Below are 22,252 nucleotides of genomic sequence, written 5' to 3' on the forward strand. Positions count from 1 at the left end.
GCCTTTGGTTGCTAACTTCTTCAATTTCTTTTTATACTCATGTGTTGGATTGTTTGGTAGCTCGGTATAGGTCTCCCGATCTCCTAAAATGCAATGCATTTCATCTAGATCAGGGGTCCTCAAACTTTTTAGACAGGGGGCCAGTTCACGGTCCCTCAGACTGTTGGGGGGCCGTACTATAGTTTAAAAAAAATATGAACTAATTCCTATGCACACATCTTATTTGTAGTGCAAAAAAAAAAAATAAAGAACAATTGTAATCAATATAAACTTATCAGTATTTCACAGACTCCCCTCATTACAGAACCACTCCCAATCACATACTTCCCCCATCACAGATCCCCCCCATATCAGTCCCCCACCATAGCACAGAGTCCCCCACATCAGTCCCCCACATCACAGATCCCCACCATAGCACAGAGTCCCCCACATCACAGATCCCCACCATAGCACAGAGTCCCCCACATCACAGATCCCCACCATAGCACAGAGTCCCCCACATCACAGATCCCCACCATAGCACAGAGTCCCCCACATCAGTCCCCCACCATAGCACAGAGTCCCCCACATCAGTCCCCCACCATAGCACAGAGTCCCCCACATCAGTCCCCCACCATAGCACAGAGTCCCCCACATCACAGATCCCCACCATAGCACAGAGTCCCCCACATCACAGATCCCCACCATAGCACAGAGTCCCCCACATCAGTCCCCCACCATAGCACAGAGTCCCCCACATCAGTCCCCCACCATAGCACAGAGTCCCCCACATAGCACAGAGTCCCCCACATCACAGATCCCCACCATAGCACAAAGTCCCCACATCACAGATCCCCACCATAGCACAGAGTCCCCCACATCACAGATCCCCACCATAGCACAGAGTCCCCCACATCACAGATCCCCACCATAGCACAGAGTCCCCCACATCAGTCCCCCACCATAGCACAGAGTCCCCCACATCAGTCCCCCACCATAGCACAGAGTCCCCCACATCACAGATCCCCACCATAGCACAGAGTCCCCCACATCACAGATCCCCACCATAGCACAGAGTCCCCCACATCAGTCCCCCACCATAGCACAGAGTCCCCCACATCAGTCCCCCACCATAGCACAGAGTCCCCCACATCAGTCCCCCACCATAGCACAGAGTCCCCCACATCAGTCCCCCACCATAGCACAGAGTCCCCCACATCACAGATCCCCACCATAGCACAGAGTCCCCCACATCAGTCCCCCACATCACAGATCCCCACCATAGCACAGAGTCCCCCACATCACAGATCCCCACCATAGCACAGAGTCCCCCACATCACAAATCCCCACCATAGCACAGAGTCCCCCACATCACAGATCCCCACCATAGCACAGAGTCCCCCACATCACAGATCCCCACCATAGCAGAGTCCCCCACATCACAGATCCCCACCGTAGCACAGAGTCCCCCACATCACAGATCCCCACCGTAGCACAGAGTCCCCCACATCACAGATCCCCACCATAGCACAGAGTCCCCCACATCACAGATCCCCACCATAGCACAGAGTCCCCCACATCACAGATCCCCACATAGCACAGAGTCCCCCACATCACAGATCCCCACCATAGCACAGAGTCCCCCACATCACAGATCCTCACCATAGCACAGAGTCCCCCACATCAGTCCCCCACCATAGCACAGAGTCCCCCACATCAGTCCCCCACCATAGCACAGAGTCCCCCACATAGCACAGAGTCCCCCACATCACAGATCCCCACCATAGCACAGAGTCCCCCACATCACAGATCCCCACCGTAGCACAGAGTCCCCCACATCACAGATCCCCACCGTAGCACAGAGTCCCCCACATCACAGATCCCCACCATAGCACAGAGTCCCCCACATCACAGATCCCCACCATAGCACAGAGTCCCCCACCATAGCACAGAGTCCCCCACATCAGTCCCCCACCATAGCACAGAGTCCCCCACATCACAGATCCCCACCATAGCACAGAGTCCCCCACCATAGCACAGAGTCCCCCACATCAGTCCCCCACCATAGCACAGAGTCCCCCACATCAGTCCCCCACCATAGCACAGAGTCCCCCACATCAGTCCCCCACATCAGTCCCTCACCATAGCACAGAGTCCCCCACATAGCACAGAGTCCCCCACATCACAGATCCCCACCATAGCACAGAGTCCCCCACATCACAGATCCCCACCATAGCACAAAGTCCCCCACATCACAGATCCCCACCATAGCACAGAGTCCCCCACATCACAGATCCCCACCATAGCACAGAGTCCCCCCGTGTGTCACAGATCCCCACCATAGCACAGAGTCCCCCCCGTGTGTCACAGATCCCCACCATAGCACAGAGTCCCCCCGTGTGTCACAGATCCCCACCATAGCACAGATCCCCACCATAGCACAGACTCCCCCCGCCGCCCTTACACTTACCTGTATCACGCAGGACACGAGGCATGGTAGGTCCGGACGGAGGGCGGGACTTTGGAAGTGAGGGGCAGGTGATTGGTTCCTGGGACCGCTCTGATGCCTAGTAACCAATCACCTGCTTCTTAGCACAGAAGGTTCTTTGCCCGGCCTGTCATGTTTCCCGTCCTGTGTGATGGAGGGAGCAGAGGGCAGGGGCAGTGCTGGAATTTTAAAGGGGCAGTCCGTGGGCCGGATCAAAAACGCTGGAGGGCCGGATTCGGCCCGCGGGCCGTAGTTTGAGGACCCCTGATCTAGATAGTCTGTTTTGTTTAATAAAACTATGCCTCCGCCTTTATCGGCGGGGCGAATGACCAAGTTTTTATTTTCACATAGGGTTTTTAGGCCCACTGTAGGTAAAGGATTATAAAATTTACGTTTAAGTGGAATCTTCGCTAAATCTAGTATCACTAATTCTTTAAACAGATTAATGGTGGGTGGAAGTTGTGTTGGGGGACTGAAGAGAGAGGGGTTGGATAACCCTGAATGTACCGTGCCGGACGTTGCCGCCCTGGCTATATTTCTAGTAGGGTTCGAGATAATGTATCTTTGGACATTGATTTTTCTGATGAACTTATGAATGTCAATGAATGTATTAAATTTATTGAGTTTGTGTTGGGGGGCAAACTTAAGCCCCTTGTTAAGGACACTCTTCTCTTCCTGCGTGAGAACAGTGTCGCTCAAGTTAAATACCCCCTGACACATTAAGTTCTTTTTCGTTTTTCGTCTCTGGACCCTCCTCCCTCCTCTGGTCCCTCTCTTGTTTCCGGACCTCTTTTTTTGTTCAGAGTGTTCTCGCGAAAACCCCGGGTAGTACGTGAGTCTGGATAAGGTTGTTTATAAGGGGATGAGTCGTACCCAACACTAGGGAACGGGCAGACGTTCTCATTATAATGATCACGTAACTGGGAATATCTGTTGTAAGTCGAAGTTGGTGGATGTCTATAGTATGATGAGGGATTGGGGTAGTATGGGTGGTGGGGGGAGTCATGATAGCGAGCCAGGGAGCCACGATGGTATGAGTTCTCCCGTTCGCGATATTGGTAATCATAACCATGTTGGTCTCCCCTGTTACCTCCTCTACCTCTACCTCTAGACTGATGTCCTCTTCCCCTATGCTGATTTCTAGGGGTATGGATATTCGGCTGTCGTCCTATATGTGGAGGAGGACCTCCGCCATAGGGTCGCCCTTTATCAACAACAGGTTTTGGGCGAGCTGAGGGTTCCATGGGAGGGGCATTAGTGACCTCATTATGAGCATTAATCTCCAATGTGGCCTGTGAGGTGGGTCCTGCGATGGATTTCTGCCAACCAAACACTTTACCCGCCCTATAATCCCCAATATCACGAGAATATTTCTTGTGCTTTTAAATTTTTTGTTCTTTATCTTCCTTTACAAGATGTGCTTGCAAATTAGAAGACAGAGTGTTATATTCAACAGAATTTTTATATGCAAGTGATTTATCCTTCAATTCCCTGATTTCCTGATCCAAAACAGAGAGACGGATGCGCTTCCTATTAATAAGGAAATCAAGGAACTTAATGCCAGCATCATTAAAATATTTGAACCAGGAATCGAGTTCAGCCTCCCCCTGTTGGGGTTGAACGTCCCATCTGAGGCTGCGTGGGATCATGCCTTCTGTCACATATTGCTCTAAAAAGGCTAGATCCCATTGCAGATGGAGTTCAGAAACCATGATGTTCTTTAACCTCATGAACAATTCTCCAATTTCTGTGTCGTTGGAGGTGGCAACAAATATACCTTCGGTATTGACTACCCGAGATGCACGATACTCGAAAACATCCATATTAAAATGGAGTGAATGCGCTGCAGCTATACTGAGTGTATATACTGTGAAAAAATTAAAAAGATTAACCACTTCAGCCCCGGAAGGATTTACCCCCTTCCTGACCAGAGCACTTTTTCCAATTTGGCACTGCGTCGCTTTAACTGCTAATTGCGCGGTCATGCAATGCTGTACCCAAACGAAATTTGCGTCCTTTTCTTCCCACAAATAGAGCTTTCTTTTGATGGTATTTGATCACCTCTGCCGTTTTTATTTTTTGCGCTATACACGGAAAAAGACCGAAAATTTTGAAAAAAAATGATATTTTCTACTTTTTGTTCTAAAAAAAATCCAATAAACTCAATTTTAGTCATACATTTAGGGCAAAATGTATTTGGCCACATGTCTTTGGTAAAAAAAATGTCAATAAGTGTATATTTATTGGTTTGCGCAAAAGTTATAGCGCCTACAAACTAGGGTACATTTTCTGGAATTTACACAGCCTTTAATTTATGACTGCCTATGTCGTTTCTTGAGGTGCTAAAATGGCAGGGCAGTACAAAACCCCCCCAAATGACCCCATTTTGGAAAGTAAACACCCCAAGGAAATTGCTGAGAGGCATGTTGAGCCCATTGAATATTCATTTTTTTTGTCCCAAGTGATTGAATAATGACAAAAAAAAAAAAAAAAAAATTACAAAAAGTTGTCACTAAATGATATATTGCTCACACAGGCCATGGGCATATGTGGAATTGCACCCCAAAATACATTTAGCTGCTTCTCCTGAGTATGGGGATACCACATGTGTGGGACTTTTTGGGAGCCTAGCCGCATACGGGGCCCCGAAAACCAATCACTGCCTTCAGGATTTCTAAGGGCGTACATTTTTGATTTTACTCCTCACTACCTATCACAGTTTTGAAGGCCATAAAATGCCCAGATGGCACAACCCCCCCCCCAAATGACCCCATTTTGGAAAGTAGACACCCCAAGCTATTTGCTGAGAGGCATGTTGAGTCCATGGAATATTTTATATTTTGACACAAGTTGCGGGAAAGTGACAATTTATTTATTTATTTATTTATTTTTTGCACAAAGTTGTCACTAAATGATATATTGCTCACACAGGTCATGGGCATATGTGGAATTGCACCCCAAAATACATTCTGCTGCTTCTCTTGAGTACGGGGATACCACATGTGTGGGACTTTTTAGGAGCCTAGCCGCGTACGGGACCCCGAAAACCAATCACCGCCTTCAGGATTTCTAAGGGTGTACATTTTTGATTTCACTCTTCACTGCCTATCACAGTTTCGGAGGTCATGGAATGCCCAGGTGGCACAAACCCACCCCAAATGACCCCATTTTGGAAAGTAGACACCCCAAGCTATTTGCTGAGAGGCATGGTGAGTATTTTGCAGCTCTTATTTGTTTTTGAAAATGAAGAAAGACAAAAAAAAAATTTTTTTTTTCTTTTTTTAATTTTCAAAACTTTGTGACAAAAAGTGAGGTCTGCAAAATACTCACTATACCGCTCAGCAAATAGCTTTGGGTGTCTACTTTCCAAAATGGGGTCATTTGGGGGGGTTTTGTGCCACCTGGGCATTCCATAGCCTCCGAGACTGTGATAGGCAGTGAAGAGTGAAATCAAAAATTTACGCCCTTAGAAAGCCTGAAGGCGGTGCTTGGTTTTCGGGGTCCCATACGTGGCTAGGCTCCCAAAAAGTCTCACACATGTGGTATCCCCGTACTCAGGAGAAGCAGCAGAATGTATTTTGGGGTGTAATTTCACATATGCCCATGGCATGTTTGAGCAATATATCATTTAGTGACAACTTTGTGCAAAAAAAAAAAAAAAAAAAATTTGTCTCTTTCCCGCAACTTGTGTCACAATATAAAATATTCCATGGACTCGACATGCCTCTCAGCAAATAGCTTGGGGTGTCTACTTTCCAAAATGGGGTCATTTGGGGGGGGGGTTTGAACTGTCCTGGCATTTTATGCACAACACTTAGAAGCTTATGTCACACATCACCCACTCTTCTAACCACTTGAAGACAAAGCCCTTTCTGACACTTTTTGATTACATGAAAAAATTATTTTTTTTTGCAAGAAAATTACTTTGAACCCCCACACATTATATATTTTTTTAAAGCAAATGCCCTACAGATTAAAATGGTGGGTGTTTCATTTTTTTTTTCACACAGTATTTGCGCAGCGATTTTTCAAACGCATTTTTTGGGGAAAAAACACACTTTTTTACATTTTAATGCACTAAAACACACTATATTGCCCAAATGTTTGATGAAATAAAAAATATGATCTTAGGCCGAGTACATGGATACCAAACATGACAAGCTTTACAATTGCGCACAAACGTGCAGTGGCAACAAAATAAGTACATTTTTAAAAGCCTTTAAAAGCCTTTACAGGTTACCACTTTAGATTTACAGAGGAGGTCTACTGCTAAAATTACTGCCCTCGATCTGACCGTCGTGGTGATACCTCACATGCATGGTGCAATTGCTGTTTACATTTGACGCCAGACCGACGCTTGCGTTCGCCTTAGCGCGAGAGCAGGGGGGACAGGGGTGCTTTTTTTTTTTTTTTTTTTTTTTTTTTCTTTATTATTTTTTTGCTTTTTTATCTTATTTTAAAACTGTTCCTTTCATTTTTTTTTTTTTTTTAATCATTTTTATTGTTATCTCAGGGAATGTAAATATCCCCTATGATAGCAATAGGTAGTGACAGGTACTCTTTTTTGAAAAAATTGGGGTCTATTAGACCCTAGATTTTTCCTCTGCCCTCAAAGCATCTGACCACACCAAGATCGGTGTGATAAAATGCTTCCCCAATTTCCCAATGGCGCTATTTACATCCGGCGAAATCTAAGTCATAAAATGCTCGTAGCTTCCGGTTTCTTAGGCCATAGAGATGTTTGGAGCCACTCTGGTCTCTGATCAGCTCTATGGTCAGCTGGCTGAATCACCGGCTGCATTCTCAGGTTCCCTGTTGAGACAGGAGAGCCAGAGAAAAACACGGAAGACGGTGGGGGGGGGGCATTCTCTCCCACTGCTTGTAAAAGCAGTCTAGAGGCTAAATAGCCGCTAGGATTGCTTTTACATGAAAGCCGACCGCTGGCTGAAAAGAATGATACCAAGATGATACCTAAACCTGCAAGCATCATTCTGGTATAACCACTCAAAGTCGTGAATGGTGTACCTGAAGACAAAAAAATGGTTAACAATAAAGCACAGTAAACGGTAAAGTATAAAAAATTGCATACCTGAAAAGCAAGCATGATAAAACATAATAACAATAAAACAGTGCAGAATAGAATACAGTAAAAAAGAGCAGAACAATAGAGAGAATAGAGAGAGAGAGAATAGAGAGAGAACAATAAAACGACAACTATTATTTTTTATTATATATTTTTGTTTGTGGTTTTTTTTTTTTTTTTACACTTTTTTTGTAACTGTAACTTTAATAACTGTAACCGGTTCCAGGTTCGGGTCTCTCAAAATGCAATGGCATCTTGGGAGACCCTGTGAAAGTGTGTCCTAGTCTGTGCAATGCTGTACCCTACGCTAATACTCAACTAGTGAATGGTAGCGTTCAAAACATTCACCAATGCAAAGACCAGGATTGTCAGGACAGGAGGGACAATAATAGCGGGTGTCACGCCTATATCCGCGTTTGCTGCAGACACAACATCTTTTTTGGGGGGGTTCGTTGGGTAGGGGTACTCGGGAGGACATAAAAATGCCTCTCATGCAGCCGACTGCATTTGGTTGGGGATGTGAATGGGGGAAGTACGGGCGCTACAGAAGTGGTGGGTTCCCAAATAGGATTGGCGAATGCAGCAGGAAGGGCATTATGGGCACGACGGGCCTGTGTTTGTCTTTTTGGTGGCAGCGGGACACTACTTGTGCTTGCCACCTCACCAGCTTGAACTGCACTTATGGGACTCGCCACGTCACCAAGTGTTACTGCAGTGCTGGTTTGACTACGACCGGGTTGTACTAGGCCGCTGGCGCTTGCCAGTTCACCAAAACGCTACCAAAAAAACTGTTAGCGATCGCAGGGATCAGGCCTGACTCTGCGAACGCTGCAGTTATGCGTTTAGTGTTTTGTAAGTGACAGTGATCGATCGATACTGCACTTGGGTGGGCTGGGCTGGGCCGGGCGGAGGGGCAAAACGCTGGTGCTAGCAGGTATCTTGGCTGATCCCGCTAACACTGCGTTTTTGGGAACCCTAAACTGCTGGGGACGCTAGTATAGATCTGAACGGATCAGATATTGATCCGATCAGATACTATACCACTAAGGGAGGATACGGTGCGTGCGTGGGTGTTAGCGCGACCGGCGCTAACCTGACGCCTGGGGCTGGTGCTTGCCAGTTCACCAAAACGCTACCAAAAAAACTGTTAGCGATCGCAGGGATCAGGCCTGACTCTGCGAACGCTGCAGTTATGCGTTTAGTGTTTTGTAAGTGACAGTGATCGATCGATACTGCACTTGGGTGGGCTGGGCTGGGCCGGGCGGAGGGGCAAAACGCTGGTGCTAGCAGGTATCTGGGCTGATCCCGCTAACACTGCGTTTTTGGGAACCCTAAACTGCTGGGGAAGCTAGTATAGATCTGAACGGATCAGATATTGATGCGATCAGATACTATACCACTAAGGGAGGCGTATGCTGCGTGCGTGGGTGTTAGCGGTACTGGCGCTAATCTGACGCTGCCTGGGGCGACGCATATCACCGCCGGGCGATCAGGGGGCTAAACCTTTATTCGGTAATAAACGGCGGGTGCCCTGACACTATAAAAAATAAACGAACTAACCAGCGTCACCCGTAACGGTTATACGGTGATCAGTGGTGAAAGGGTTAACTAGGGGGCAATCAAGGGGTTAAAACATTTATTAGATAGTATATGGGGGTCCCTGTCGCTATAAAACGCTGACGGCGAACCTAAATATTTACGTCCCTAACTAGCGTCACCAGCGACACTAATACAGCGATCAGAAAAATGATCGCTTAGCGACACTGGTGACGGGGGGTGATCAAGGGGTTAAAACTTTATTAGGGGGGGTTAGGGGGGTATCCTAGACCTAAAGGGGGCCTAAAACTCACTGCCCTAACACTGTAACTGTCACAAACTGACACCAATACAGTAATCAGAAAAAAAAAAAAAAAAAAAACCTGCTTGGTGTCAGTTTGTGACAGGGGGGGTGATTGGGGGGGGGATCGGGGGGCGATCGGGGGGGGGGATCGGGGTGTTTAGTGTGCCTGGCATGTTCTACTGTGTGTGTGTAGTGTTGTGCACTCACATACCTGTCTTCTCTCCTCGGGCCGGAACGGAAATTACCGAGCCGAGGAGAGATGACATCATTTCCTCTGCCTCTGTGTACACTACAGAGGCAGGGAAATGATCCCATTGGCTGGGAGCGATCGCGAGGGGGGGGCCACGAATGGATGGCCTCCCCCTCACCACCGATCGCCGGGGGAGATTTGCCGACCGCCGCAGGCACCGGGGGGGGGGTCCGATCGGACCCCCCACCTGCGGGCAGGCAAGGACGTACCTGTAAGTCCTTTTGCCTGCCCGTGCCGCTCTGTCGACGTACATCGTCGTGCGGCGGTCGGCAAGTGGTTAAGTACAGCGCTGCGCTAAAAGTAAACCAAGGTAGCAGCCAACACACCCGTAGACTCAGGATCAAAAATAACAACAGAAAATTCAAAGTGTGGCGCTATTTGTTCTGTGCATAAAACACAAAAATCTTAAGCAATAAGTGACATCAAAACATTACAATGTGAACAAGGAAGATGCCACGTGAGCACGTGTGACAGTGACTGGTGAACAAAATAGTGATACATATATGTGTTCAATTCAAATAAACATCAAAGACAATATCGTTTAAAAGTCCATATCCCAATGGATAAAATATGAAAAGCAAAAAAAGTCTATGATAGCAGTGCATAGGCGATGATGAACAGGTGTTTTCTTGTACGTGCAGAAAGATTATTTAGACCCGGCAGCCTGGTAGATAAATGGACCATGGAAAACCAGAGGTGCACGGAAGGTTGAAAACAGTGCCAGGACCATCACCAGAAATTACGGAGGCTTACCAGAAGTAGTGGCCTGAAATAGCATATGCCATACAGGTCAAAAAAGCTTGATGACCAACAGGTCTAGATGTGTTATCTGGTCAGATGTCATCATCACACAAAACGAGGGGGAGGAAATGGTCAGCACGGCTTCCTCATTAGTAGATGTACCACCATAAGCCAAGAGAAAGATTTGTGTAGCGTGTGAGGGATGAAAACACTCACATAGTGTAATAACGTTTAAACTTGGATTTATTTAAAAAATTAGCAATAAAAAACAAACTCACATTTTTAGAAGATAAGAATAGCATGTAAATCGTATAGCGGCAGTCGTGAGGGGTCCACCCGACATGTTTCAACTACAAAAGTCGTCTTCTGGGGTGTGGAACCCTCTCACCCCACCGCTCTATTTATAGACAGATAGATAATGACCCCCCCTGGAAGTGTCCGAAACCGGAAGTGATTCAGATGACCTTATTTCCGGTTAGAGGGGCATATATTACAAGCTTAGTATTTTAAAACCATTTGTTTAAAAAACTAGACACTCAGGTCATATACTCTATTGTGAGACCTAAATAATAAAATAATGAGGCAGATATGGATTGGCAATGGTCCGGATGGTTAAATCCGTGACCAAGCCTCACTATCAGTGTCTCCATCCAATGAGTGAGAGCGCAACGACACCGCTGCGCTCCACACTCAATACCAAGCCTCGTTTGAGCGCGATGACGTCACGCGTGTGGCTGGGTAATGACGGTAACGATGGCGGTGCGCTCCAAGGCGTCACCCAAGCCTCGCTATCGATCAGCCATTGTATAACGCGATGACGTCACGCGTGTAACTGAATAACGATGGCGATGCGCTCAAAGGCGTCAACCAAGCCTCGTTATCAGTCAATAATCCACCACAACACAGGAAGTGGAGCCCGGCCTCCTAAAAAAGGGCGGAAAAGACATCAAAGTGTCATCAAGGATGGAAAGCGTAGTGCTGAGATGTGTGAGAACTTGAATGCACTATAAGTACTTATAAAGAGCCAAAAAGATCATGGTAATATGATACATGAGAAATTGAATATGCTATAAGTACCTAAAAAAATCTAAAAAATCAGAGCAAGTTATAAAAAATGTTGGTTTGTATATAGATGTGTACTAAAAAAATCGGGAACATTACTCCATAATCTACAGTGTAAAGGTTCGGACAACGGGCCTACCAGACACTACCAATAGGGGGCATAGGAGCAATCTATTGAACAACTATAATGTCTAGATCCCATATACAGTATATAAGGATGGTAAAAAACATAGAAGGTCATACAGTCCCATAACAATGTATAAAAATTTAAAAAACCATCGCTATCGGGCTAGCATGAATAGTGAATATCCATATTCAATATGAAAAAAAGGAAGAGATCGAAATTAAATTTACGCCTGATTAATAAAAGAATTGATGTCCCAATCGACATTAATACCCTGCGGAAAATGGGACCCCAATTCGTATATCCAGTATGTCTCCAAACAGGAGACACCCCTAAGAGTCGACCCCCCCCGCCATGGGGCCGTATATTTATCTATGATGAGAAACTGTGTGCCAGCAGGATTTCTATCATGACATTCCCTATAGTGCCTAGGGACGGTATATTTAGTACTACCTGCCTTAATAAGGTTAATATGCTCTGAAACTCGTACAGTAAAAGATCTAATAGTACGGCCCACATATTGTTTGCCACAAGGGCAAGTCAACAGGTATACAATCCCGGTAGTGGCACACGTGCAAAATTGCTTGATTACATATGTGCGGCCAGTCACGGTAGAAGCAAACTCGTGACTCGCCCTTCTGCCGCAGGTATTATACTGGCAAACCAAACATTTTTTGCAAGGAAAAAAAACAGTCCAATTATGAAAAAAAGATGGTTTCTTTGGTGGATCAATAACGTTGGGTGCCAACTTGTTCCTGAGAGATGGAATGCCTCTAAAGACCACCTTAGGGGTGTCAGGTAACAGTGGTCCCAATATTTTGTCCGTTTTTAAAACATCCCAATGATGTTCAAAAATCTTCTTGATATGTTTGTGTTGCATAGAGAAGGACGTCAGAAATGACCATTTAAATTCATCATTGGACTGTTTGGGTCTGTCCTGCAATAGTATCTGGCGATCTACACTGTAGGCATTCTCAATCTCTCTATCCAGGTCGGACGGGTTATAGCCTTTTTCAACAAACCTGTCTTTAAGCATCCCAGCCTGAACCATATAAGTGTCTCGATCAGTACAATTCCTGCGCAGCCGTAAAAATTGGCTCCTAGGGACTGATTTGATCCAAGAACTGTGGTGACAACTATCGGTTGATTAGTAAACGTTTCTATCGGTGGACTTAAAGTAAGTACTAAAACTAAATCCACCTTCCTTTCTATCAATGACCAAATCCAAAAAATGAACTGAAGTGGTGCTAGCTTCAAATGTTAGGGCGATACCCCTATCATTAGCATTCAAAGTTGTCATGAAATCAATCAGGTCATCATGGCTACCTGTCCACAGGAGGAGGACGTCGTCTATGTACCGGGCCCACAGCAGAAGATGTGGGTTATCCATGGCATAGACGACGTCCTCCTCCCACTTGGCCATGAACAAGTTAGCCAAGCTGGGAGCAAACTTGGCTCCCATGGCCACCCCCTTATGTTGGCGGTAGTAATTGCCATTGAACCAGAAATAATTGCGTTGCGTTGCAAACTCAATTAAATCCATAATAAAATTAATCTGGGGTGGAGCAAGGGAGACATCCCTGTTAAGAAAACATTTTACCGCATCCACACCCTCACGGTGCGGAATGCAGGTGTATAGGGACGCCACGTCCGCAGTGGCCATAATAAGGTCACCAGAATAGGGAACGTTTGATAATAATCTGATCACGTCCTTGGTATCCTTTAGATAGGACGGCATCTTACGTACAGATGGCTGAAGAAAGAAATCTATGTACTTCCCAATTCTAGAAGTGACCGAGTTGATGCCACTAATTATGGGTCGGCCTGGGGGGTGGAGGGGGTCTTTGTGAACTTTGGGTAAATAATACATAACTGGAATACGTGGGGTAAGGGGAACTAAAAATGATCTCTCCTTTTTATTTAAAATATAGGAATCGTAGCCTTTGGTTACTAACTTCTTCAATTCCTTTTTATACTCATGTGTGGGATTGTTTGGTAGCTCGGTATAGGTCTCCCGATCTCCTAAAATGCGATGCATTTCATCTAGATAGTCTGTTTTGTTTAATAAAACTATGCCTCCGCCTCTATCGGCGGGGCGAATGACCAAGTTTTTATTTTCACATAGGGTTTTTAGGCCCACTGTAGGTAAAGGATTATAAAATTTACGTTTAAGTGGAATCTTCGCTAAATCTCGTATCACTAATTCTTTAAACAGAGTAATGGTGGGTGGAAGTTGTGTTGGGGGGCTGAAGAGAGAGGGGTTGGATAAACCTGAATGTACCGTGCCGGACGTTGCCGCCCTGGCTATATTTCTAGTAGGGTTCGAGATAATGTATCTTTGGACATTGATTTTTCTGATGAACTTATTAATGTCAATGAATGTATTAAATTTATTGAGTTTGTGTGGGGGGGCAAACTTAAGCCCCTTGTTAAGGACACTCTTCTCTTCCTGCGTGAGAACAGTGTCGCTCAAGTTAAATACCCCCTGACACATTAAGTTCTTTTTCGTTTTTCGTCTCTGGACCCTCCTCCCTCCTCTGGTCCCTCTCTTGTTTCCGGACCTCTTTTTTTGTTCAGAGTGTCCTCGCGAAAACCCCCGGGTAGTACGATAGTCTGGATAAGGTTGTTTATAAGGGGATGAGTCGTACCCAACACTAGGGAACGGGCAGACGTTCTCATTATAATGATCACGTAACAGGGAATATCTGTTGTAAGTCGAAGTTGGCGGATGTCTATAGTATGATGAAGGATTGGGGTAGTATGGGTGGTGGGGGGAGCCATGATAGCGAGCCGGGGAGCCACGATGGTATGAGTTCTCCCGTTCGCGATATTGGTAATCATAACCATGTTGGTCTCCCCTGTTACCTCCTCTACCTCTACCTCTAGACTGATGTCCTCTTCCCCTATGCTGATTTCTAGGGGTATGGATATTCGGCTGTCGTCCCATATGTGGAGGAGGACCTCCGCCATAGGGTCGCCCTTTATCAACAACAGGTTTTGGGCGAGCCGAGGGTTCCATGGGAGGGGCATTAGTGACCTCATTAAGAGCATTAATCTTCAATGTGGCCTGCGAGGTGGGTCCTGCGATGGATTTCTGCCAACCAAACACTTTACCCGCCCTATAATCCCCAATATCACGAGAATATTTCTTGTGCTTTTTAATTTTTTGTTCTTTATCTTCCTGTACAAGATGTGCTTGCAAATTAGAAGACAGACAAAATTAAGATCCCCATCAGAGGGGGCGACTGGAATAAGTCTCTGCTGCAGAAAGAGCAGAGATGGATATTCCAGTTACAGGCCACCTCTCCACCGGGCTTAAATGAATCAATTTCTTTTGCCCCTTTTCTGCAGGGGTTCTCATCTGGAAAGTCACAATAACCCATGGGAAAGGACCCCATATCCCAGATGTGTTACAACACTCTGTCTAAATATGAGAAGATCTAACATTACCTACTTTTTCTTTTCTTTTTTTTCTTTTCTTTTCTTTTCTTTTCTTTTCTTTTCTTTTCTTTTCTTCCCTATTTAGTTTTCCCCCCCTTTCCCCCCCCCTTTTTCCCCTCCCCTTCCCTCCTCCCTCCCCCCCCCCTTCCCCCCCCCCCCCTCCCCCCTTCTCCATGCCACTTATTGTGGATGTTCCACAATACATCTCATCTATTAGCGTTCCCAGCCCTATTTATACTACTGCCTGGTTTTCCCCACACGCAACCATTAATATCGATATTACTCTCTTTACTACCTTTGAATGTATGAGGTGTATACCCCGGTGTACGTTATGAGATCTAACAAAATGTACCACATGCTTCGTAATGTTTTATTCTTGAAGAAAATCTAGCCTAGAAACAGTTCGGAGTTCTTTATATGTAACAACATTCGATATTTGATATTATGTAATTTTTCTTTCTTCTTTGTAATTATGTCATTTGATTATGTAACTGGAAGAGGATAATGATATTACAATTATGTAACCACGTTTAAGCAAATTATGCCATGCAGAGCATGATGTGGTTATGATCAACCAGCAGCCAACTCACACCATACGGACCATACATGTAGCATGTTGCTAACAAGTAGTGTGGACTGCCTCTGTTGCATTTTACCATCATTCACCACACAGCATCTAATTTACGGCTGTATGGCTCTGTGTTCCTCTTTGCCTCCCCTTCTGTGTCTGCACTTCTCCTCTGGGGGCGGGGGCGCGCCTTTGTGTCTTCCTGGCAGGGTGAGAGAGGAGACGCTTGGGCCCAGCGTCTCCTATATGTTCCCACTAGGTGGCAACACCTTGAGTTGGACGCTTCTCACCCTGCCAGCGGCGTCCCGGATCTCCTCCGGACGCTGTACTCACGCGCCTGCGCAGTTGCGGCGGAGGAGACGGGGATGCCCGAAGGCATTGTCCTCTCCGGAACGCGGGGGGGGGTCACGTAGGAGCGCACAGCTGTGCTGCTCGTTTCCCCCGGTGTGTGTGGGGGGGAGGAGGGAGGGGGGAGGGAGGCGACGGGCACCTGCACCTGATGGGAGTAAGCTAATCAATACTCCCTATAAATATAAGAAATTCCAGGGGAACTTCATTGGATCCTCTTCAATTTAGAGACGCTCGTCAATGCACTCACTGACTGAACACTCTGGTAAGTACACCTGAAAGGGTTGTAATGCTTTCACTATTCCAGCAACTTAGTTGCTGTGTTTTTCTCTGAAATCATTGCTTATTTTGCCATGACTTCTTATACATACCTCAATCTTTTCAAAATGAGGAATATATCAACCTTCCTATTCGGTCTCTGCTTGTTTGGGTAATCAGTCCCACCACCACCCTTACACTTTGTCACTGTTTGTTTTTTCCACGTTTTGCAGGTTGTGCTGTGTGCATGTTTGTTCTCAAGGGTTATTTTCACATCCCCTTTCCCCTCCCATACATACACTCTTAGTTCATTCCCACACATTCCCCCATTGTCCCCCATCCCCCCCCTCCTACACTTCCTACACTTTCCCATCACTCCCCACAGAACCGCACCCACCCCACACCCCACTCCACACCCACCTCCCCCCCTTTCCCCCCTTTCCCCCCCCCCTCGGCGATTTTCCTCCCCTCGTTACCACCTTTCTTCCGCTCTTTTCTTTTCCCCTCCTTTCCCCTCTTTTCTTTCCCCTCCCCTCATTTCCCCCTTCTTCCCTCTCCCCCTTTCCCCCTTCCTTCCCCCCCTCCCCCCCTCTTCCCCCCCCCTTTCCTTTCCTCACTTATTTCACCTCCTGGTCATTCACTCCCCCCCTCCCCCCCGCCTCTTTCTCACTGAGCTTACTCACTGGCGGTTGGTCGGTACCCTTACCCTAGTGCTTTTTCCACACATCCCTACCTTTGCATGGGTATTGATTGGCAGCAGGGCATTTGCTTTTCTTTAGTCCACTTTTGTCTCACATTCACTTTTTCCTCCACTAGTTCTTTTCTTTCCTTACCCTCCTCCTCTTCCCCCCCCCCCTTTTTTTTTCCCCTCTCTTCCCCTTTGTTCCTTCACATCTGTCCCGTTTTCCCTTTTCTAGCAAAGCCCTTCTGCACACCCATGGATTTACTTATCCATCCATCCTCCAATCTATGTGGACGAACCTACTGATCCCTTGCTCTTTACTTATTATATTTTTTCAATTTTTTTATTTTTTAGCATTAACGTGAACCGATTCGGGTGCATTTGGGTTGCCTGTTGCCTCTCCCCTTCCCTCTCCTATATGGGGGGCTGGTAGAAGTGATCCCTCGCAAGATACATTCGGCCCACCACCCGCTCGCCTGGGAGCTGGTCTGGCGCAGGGGGGAGACAGGGGAGCAGAGGAGAAATCGTACCACCCTAAATACCCTACAATGTTAGAACTGACCTTATAACGTCAAAATTCCGGCAATAGGTAATTATGTGACCTGGGCAGCTACATCTTTTGGTATACATGTTTAGGTTTGATATTGTTGAGTTTGATGCTATGTTTGATACATGTCGACTTTTTTACAGTGAACAACCATCCTCTGAAGAAGACCCGGGAAGGGTCGAAACGCGTCAGATTTACACATACAATCTTCGTTGTTCCACATACACCATATTGTATATCGCCCTTATTTTATAGGCATTGTTTGTTGCTATTTACCAAGGATTCAACACTTGTGAATACGCTGGTTGCCCTTTGGCACATTGTGTCTTGTATTGGTTTTAATTGTATGCTTTGTCCGCTGCTATTGTACGCCATATCCAGTTCATGTCCTGACTCTAATAGTCAGCACTTATTCTCAATGTCCTTTTTAACATAATTTTTGTACCAATAAAATTGAATTTTTTCAACTATTCATATTTCATTTAATTGGCTGCTTTAAAGCCCCGTTAGGGGGTCTTTTGTATCTTTTATTCAACAGAATTTTTATATGCAAGTAATTTATCCTTCAATTCCCTGATTTCCTGATCCAAAACAGAGAGACGGATGCGCTTCCTATTGATAAGGAAATCAAGGAACTTAATGCCAGCATCAATAAAATATTTGAACCAGGAATCGAGTTCGGCCTCCCCCTGTTGGGGTTGAACGTCCCATCTGAGGCTGCGTGGGATCATGCCTTCTGTCACATAGTGTAATAACGTTTAAACTTGGATTTATTTAAAAAAATAGCAATAAAAAACAAACTCAAATTTTTAGAAGATAAGAATAGCATGTAAATCGTATAGCGGCAGTCGCGAGGGGTCCACCCGACATGTATCAACTACAAAAGTCGTCTTCTGGGGTGTGGAACCCTCTCACCCCACCGCTCTATTTATAGACAGATAGATAATGACCCCCACTGGAAGTGTCCGAAAGCGGAAGTGATTCAGATGACCTTATTTCCGGTTAGAGGGGCATATATTACAAGCTTAGTATTTTAAAACCATTTGTTTAAAAAACTAGACACTCAGGTCATATACTCTATTGTGAGACCTAAATAATAAAATAATGAGGCAGATATGGATTGGCAATGGTCCGGATGGTTAAATCCGTGACCAAGCCTCACTATCAGTGTCTCCATCCAATGAGTGAGAGCGCAACGACACCGCTGCGCTCCACACTCAATACCAAGCCTCGTTTGAGCGCGATGACGTCACGCGTGTGGCTGGGTAACGACGGTAACGACGGCGGTGCGCTCCAAGGCGTCACCCAAGCCTCGCTATCGATCAGCCATCGTATAACGCGATGACGTCACGCGTGTAACTGAATAACGACGGCGAGTCACGAGTTTGTTTCTACCGTGACTGGCCGCACATATGTAATCAAGCAATTTTGCACGTGTGCCACTACCGGGATTGTATACCTGTTGACTTGCCCTTGTGGCAAACAATATGTGGGCCGTACTATTAGATCTTTTACTGTACGAGTTTCAGAGCATATTAACCTTATTAAGGCAGGTAGTACTAAACATACCGTCCCTAGGCACTATAGGGAATGTCATGATAGAAATCCTGCTGGTACACAGTTTCTCATCATAGATAAATATACGGCCCCATGGCGGGGGGGGTCGACTCTTAGGGGTGTCTCCCGTTTGGAGACATACTGGATATACGAATTGGGGTCCCATTTTCCGCAGGGTATTAATGTTGATTGGGGCGTCAATTCTTTTATTAATCAGGCGTAAATTTAATTTCGATCTCTTCCTTTTTTTCATATTGAATATAGATATTCACTATTCATGCTAGCCCGATAGCGATGTTTTTTTTTAATTTTTATACATTGTTATGGGACTGTATGACCTTCTATGTTTTTTACCATCCTTATATACTGTATATGGGATCTAGACATTATAGTTTTTCAATAGATTACTCCTATGCCCCCCATTGGTAGTGTCTGGTAGGCCCGTTGTCCGAACCTTTACACTGTAGATTATGGAGTAATGTTCCCGATTTTTTTAGTACACATCTATATACAAACCAACATTTTTTATAACTTGCTCTGATTTTTTAGATTTTTTTAGGTACTTATAGCATATTCAAGTTCTCATGTATCATATTACCATGATCTTTTTGGATCTTTATAAGTACTTATAGTGCATTCAAGTTCTCACACATCTCAGCACTACGCTTTCCATCCTTGATGACACTTTGATGTCTTTTCCGCCCTTTTTTAGGAGGCCGGGCTCCACTTCCTGTGTTGTGGTGGATTATTGAATGATAACGAGGCTTGGTTGACGCCTTTGAGCGCACCGCCATCGTTATTCAGTTACACGCGTGACGTCATCGCGTTATACAATGGCTGATCGATAGCGAGGCTTGGGTGACGCCTTGGAGCGCACCGCCATCGTTACCGTCATTACCCAGCCACACGCGTGACGTCATCGCGCTCAAACGAGGCTTGGTATTGAGTGTGGAGCGCAGCGGTGTCGTTGCGCTCTCACTCATTGGATGGAGACACTGATAGTGAGGCTTGGTCACGGATTTAACCATCCGGACCATTGCCAATCCATATCTGCCTCATTATTTTATTATTTAGGTCTCACAATAGAGTATATGACCTGAGTGTCTAGTTTTTTAAACAAATGGTTTTAAAATACTAAGCTTGTAATATATGCCCCTCTAACCGGAAATAAGGTCATCTGAATCACTTCCGGTTTCGGACACTTCCAGTTGGGGTCATTATCTATCTGTCTATAAATAGAGCGGTGGGGTGAGAGGGTTCCACACCCCAGAAGACGACTTTTGTAGTTGAAACATGTCGGGTGGACCCCTCACGACTGCCGCTATACGATTTACATAATATTCTTATCTTCTAAAAATGTGAGTTTGTTTTTTATTGCTAATTTTTTAAATAAATCCAAGTTTAACCACTTCAATACCAGGCACTTAGACACCTTCCCGCCCAGACCAATTTTCAGCTTTCAGCGCTGTCGCAATTTGAATGACAATTGCGCGGTCATGCTACACTGTACCCAAACAAATTTTTTATCATTTTGTTCCCACAAATAGAGCTTTCTTTTGGTGGTATTTGATCACCTCTGCGGTTTTTATTTTTTGCGCAACAAATAAAAAAAGACCGAAAATTTTGAAAAAAAAACAAGTTTTTCTTTGTTTCTGTTAAAACTTTTTTGTAAATAAGTAAGTTTTCTTCTTCAATGACGGGCACTGATATGGCTGTACTGACGGGCACTGATGGGCACTGATACGGCGGCACTGATGGGCACCGATGAGGTGGCACCAATGAGGTGGCACTGATGAGGTGGCACTGACGGGCACTGATGATGGGCACTGACAGGCGGCACTGATGGGCACTGATAGGCGGCACTGATGGGCACTGATAGGTGGCACTGGTATGCGGCACTGATGGGCACTCATAGGTGGCACAGATGGGCACTTATAGGCGGCACAGATGGGCACTCATAGGTGGCATTGATGGGCACTCATAGGTGGCATTAATGGTTACTTATGGGTGGCACTGATAGTTGGCACAGATGGGCATGGATGGGTACTGATAGATGGGCACTGATGGGCATGGATGGGCACTGACAGGTGGCATGAATGGACACTGATGGGTGGCACTGATGGCACTGCTTGTTTGCAGTGATGCCCCTAAGGGTGGCATTGCTGGGCATCACTGCAACATAATGGTGCCAATCAGTGCCCATTTGTGGGCACTGATTGGCACAGATTTGGCACACTGGGCACATGTGGATGGCCATGGGGTACATACCTGGCCATCCACATGTTGCCCCTTCCCTGGTGGTCCTAGTGGCGATCCCTGGTGGTCCAGTGTGGTGATCTGCGGGGGGGGGCTGCGCTGATAAACAATCAACGCAGACCCCCCCTGCCAGGAGAGCCGCCGATTGGCTCTCCTCTAATCGCGTCTGTCAGACGCGAGTGAGGAAGAGCCGATCAACGGCTCTTCCTATTGACAGCGTGATCAGCCGTGATTGGACACGGCTGATCACGTGGTAAAGAGCCTCCGCCGGAGGCTTTTTACCAAGATCAGTGTAGCGGTGTGTCAGACTGACACACCGCTCCACCGATCGCCGCGATGCGCGCCCCCGGGGGCGCGCTGCGGCATGTTATCCTGCTGGACGTCATATGACGTCCAGTCAGGATAACAGAACCACTTCCCGGACGTCAATCCGCTATAGGGCGGGCGGGAAGTGGTTAAACGTTATTACACTATGTGAGTGTTTTCATCCCTCACACGCTACACGAATCTTTCGCTTGGCTTATGGTGGTACATCTACTAATGAGGAAGCCGTGCTGACCATTTCCCCCCCCTCGTTTTGTGTGATGATGACATCTGACCAGATAACACATCTAGACCTGTTGGTCATCAAGCTTTTTTGACCTGTATGGCATATGCTATTTCAGGCCACTACTTCTGGTAAGCCTCCATAATTTCTGGTTATGGTCCTGGCACTGTTTTCAACCTTCCGTGCACCTCTGGTTTTCCATGGTCCATTTATCTACCAGGCTGCCGGGTCTAAATAATCTTTCTGCACGTACAAGAAAACACCTGTTCATCATCGCCTATGCACTGCTATCATAGACTTTTTTTGCTTTTCATATTTTATCCATTGGGATATGGACTTTTATACGATATTGTCTTTGATGTTTATTTGAATTGAACACATATATGTATCACTATTTTGTTCACCAGTCACTGTCACACGTGCTCACGTGGCATCTTCCTTGTTCACATTGTAATGTTTTGATGTCACTTATTGCTTAAGA

The sequence above is a fragment of the Aquarana catesbeiana genome, linkage group LG05 (assembly GCF_042186555.1).
Source record: "Aquarana catesbeiana isolate 2022-GZ linkage group LG05, ASM4218655v1, whole genome shotgun sequence".
Lineage (NCBI taxonomy): Eukaryota > Metazoa > Chordata > Amphibia > Anura > Ranidae > Aquarana > Aquarana catesbeiana.